General features: G+C 48.7%; 1 long non-coding RNA gene across 1 annotated transcript; it reads right to left on the bottom strand.

Annotated features, from left to right (window-relative positions):
• Nucleotides 1-359: 359 nt before the first annotated feature.
• On the bottom strand, nucleotides 360-2,501 carry LOC128773463 (uncharacterized). The gene is made up of 2 exons (XR_008417742.1): nucleotides 2,368-2,501; nucleotides 360-707 (listed from the first exon to the last, which is right to left on the bottom strand). It is a non-coding gene; the product is annotated as an uncharacterized LOC128773463 (long non-coding RNA).
• Nucleotides 2,502-3,503: the final 1,002 nt, after the last annotated feature.

Genomic DNA, 3,503 nt, shown 5'->3' with positions numbered 1-3,503 from the left:
AAATCCCTGGGCTCTGTTTTCCTCAAACTTAGAGTGTAGTGAAAGAGCTCTAATGACAAAGAAGGTAAATTCTAGGTATTCTGAACAGAGACCAGGCAATCCTTTCCTGAGTACTTCACAGCGAAGCCAAGACCTCATTGGTGAGTAACTGTCAACTGCCCAACAGTGGGAGTTAAGAACTTTCCCAGGAGAGAGAGAGTCACAGACAAATGTTGTAAGGTGGGAGGGAGCAACTTGTGTAAGGAACGAAAGGCCAGTGATGCCTCAGCAAAGCAATGGGGCGATGGGCAAGAGTTCATGGATTATGCGTATCTGTTCGGTTAGGATGGGTTATGCTGCATAACACACAATTCTCTAAATCTCAGTGGCCTACAATAAAGTTTATTTATGTCTCAGACTACATGCACATGTGGCTCTCCTTCGTCTGCTCTCCCCTCTGGACTCAGGTTGACAGAGCAGTCTGTCTCTATCTGGAATATTGCCATTGTCGTGGAAAAAGGAAAAGAAAAGTGGTAAATTACTCACTGGTTCTTAACGTGTGTGCTCACATCTGTTTTCACTGTTCAGCAGCCCCTCTGCCATGCCTGAGGACAACATGGGCCGTGCTGTATAATCCTCCAACCGAGCAGGGCACTTCGATACAGGGCACCGAATGTGGGGGAGTGGTAATCCAGTTCCACACTGTGCTTATGATTTTGACGTCTTTCCTAGGATCAGTGAAATCTGTTGAATAAACTGTTCATTTCTAAAAATCCCTCTGGCTGTAGTGAGAGACACAGATTGGAAATGGGCAAGAGTGGGATTCGGGAGAAAATTCAGGAGGCTGCCTCAGTTTCCCAGGCAAAAAAAAAAAGAATAGTACTTTACACTAGGGTCATGGCAGTGGAAATGGAGAGAAGCCAAGAGATTTAAAAGATGGAAGGGTCTAGTGATGTACAAAGAGGAGCAGAGGTGAGTGAATGTGTGACACCAGAATGGCAAAAAGATACAACAGGCTTGGCTTCTCATGTCTTAAACAGTTGCTGGCTCCCATCTTTGGGGAGGACCAGCTACTCTATTCTCTACTTGTCCTTGGGCTCTCTATGTTCTCCTAAGAAATCTCCCTTCTTGCTTGAAAAAAAAAAGGCTGAGCTAAATAAAGATGGGAACACATGGATGTGGTGAGCAGCCAAGTGAGCTGACAAATGAGTGACACAGTGACCAGGGGAATTAATTCATGTCTCCAAGTGTTCAAAGAGTGAAGAGAAACTAGACTCAACCGGAAGAAAAAGAAAGTCCTCCCACTGGACATGCCTCAAAAGGATCCCTCGCCTCCCTACTGACACATCAGGCATCTTTCTTCTTCCACGGGGCTATGACCAATTTTGGCTATAACAGAGAAAGGGGAGTGGGTGAGAGAAGAAGAAGGGAGGGACAGGGAGGCAGAGGAAGGATGGGCTCCATGGACATATAGCAACCTCTATAGAATCCTCTCCTCTCCTCCGTGTGGCCTCCCTCCCTATGCTCCTTTTCAGAGTTCCAGACTTGATTTTCAGTGGTGGGAGGGCTTGGGATTCACAAACACCTCAAAAGAGAATTTCTGTAGCAGCACCATTAGGCCACCTTACAGGAATTTAGAGCCTTGGGGTACACACAGGCACAGAAAGCCGTGGGGTTTCCTCTGCCCTGGGTGTTCTCATTAGCCAAGAAGTGGAAGGTTCAGACACAGAACTGTATGGTTGTGGACTCAGTTCAGCGCACCCATGGGGACAGCAACCACAATGCTCCCCGTGGCAGTAGAGGGAGTGTTGTGGTCACTGTCCATGGTGCTTACAGGCTGACTCAGCTGGAGAGGCTTGTTCTAAGACCCAGCCACACAGGATGTCAGAGCTGAGAGGGCTCCAGGATTTCAACTTTCCCAGTGCCTCATTTTGCAGATAAGAAAGCACAAGTCCAGAGAGGGGAAAGATTTCCCTCGGGGCCACACAGTGGGTGGCACCGAGGGACTGGAAGCTAGCCTCTAGATGCTTGCTCAGACAAAACTCATTTCCTTGGAAGGCTCCTGGGATTTGCCCCCAGAAACCCAGAATAATTAGACCCTGAAAACTCACTGGAGCACATAGTAGGTACTCAGTGGACACTGGTTGACTCAATAAACGATTATACCGGGATGCAAAAAAACAAATCTTGAAGCTGGGCTTGGGCCCCGGATCCTGAATTCAAACAGGAAGTCATGTTCTTTTTTGGTATGGGTGAAATGGTACCGAAGAAAGCAGTGGGGGAAGGGAAGAAGTGCTGCCAGGAAGACAGTGGGGTGGCGGGAAGAGTATAAGAGCAGGTGCAACCCAGGATATTAAGCACAGAGGAGGGCAGCAACTGGGCACTAACCTCTGTTCTCTCAGGTTCACTCCCACCCTGGAAATCAGGTTGAACGGCTCAGGAGTTTCCTTAGGGAGTGTGGTCACACGACCTCAATCTGGCCATCCTCCCTGGCCACAGTGATTGGCTCAGCACTGGGTATGTGCCAGTCAGGTCCCAGTGGGTCCAGACCTTAGGGCTGGAATCATAGGGAATGAGGGGTTCTTTTTCTGTTGGGAGGCTGAAGGTGACTGTTGGGGGCCATCTTGCTTTCCTAACAGAAAAGCACAGCTGAGAATGATACCAGCACAGAGGAAAGTAAGCAAGGCCAAGAGGTCGGGAAAAATGATTGCTACTGATGTCATCAAGCACCCAGGTACGGCCTTGCCTAAAACTGTCTGCCCTTAGCCTTCTTAGGTACATAAATCATTCTCTCCTGCCTCATTTGATTGCTTGTTTAGGCCGCTTTGGTTTTTCTGTCACTCAGTGGGTATCAAACAACAACAACAACTACAACAACAACAACAACAACAACAACTCCAATTGCTCCTTGAAGTTGTCTAAATGGAGCATCCTGGAATTGTGACATTATGGATTTAGACTAGGTTCAAGGGGTACTTTGAGATAACAGTGCAAAACTCCATAGTCTAACCTGGAGATCCAAATGGATTCAAACCGTATCTGTTGGCGTCCTGCCATAGGCTGGGCCAGTCTCATTACCCAAATTAATCCTCATAGGACCGACCCTATTAAGGTAGCAACTGATGACCCCATTTTAGAGGACGTGGCGGAGGCTCAGAGAAAGGGGGTGACTGGGCTATAGCTTGGAAGTGTGGAGCCCGGATTGCACACCCAGATTCTGCTGTGTGCAGCCTGAGAAGCCTCATGGTATGGCCTGTCCGTGTGTCAGGGCACCCGGCCCCACGCCTGACATTCTGTGGGCGCGTGAGACTTGGTAACTGTCATGTGCCTGTTACAAGACTCAAAAAAGCAATGTGCACTGAAGGCAGGCAGGGAACTTCTTTCCCCAGCACTAACACACCTTCCCAGTTCCCCGAGGACTAGAATCCCTCTCTTTCCCTTGCTTTCCTTGGCAGAGTCCTGCTCATGTGACCACAGGGCAGTCCCCCATTCACAGCCTGCATTGGGAGCTGTTACAAGGGAGG

Source organism: Panthera pardus, unplaced genomic scaffold (assembly GCF_024362965.1).
Source record: "Panthera pardus isolate Hobbes unplaced genomic scaffold, ASM2436296v1 HiC_scaffold_1, whole genome shotgun sequence".
Classification (NCBI taxonomy): domain Eukaryota; kingdom Metazoa; phylum Chordata; class Mammalia; order Carnivora; family Felidae; genus Panthera; species Panthera pardus.
The sequence above is the reverse complement of the archived record's forward strand: the minus strand, read 5'-3'. Positions and strand labels throughout refer to the sequence as shown.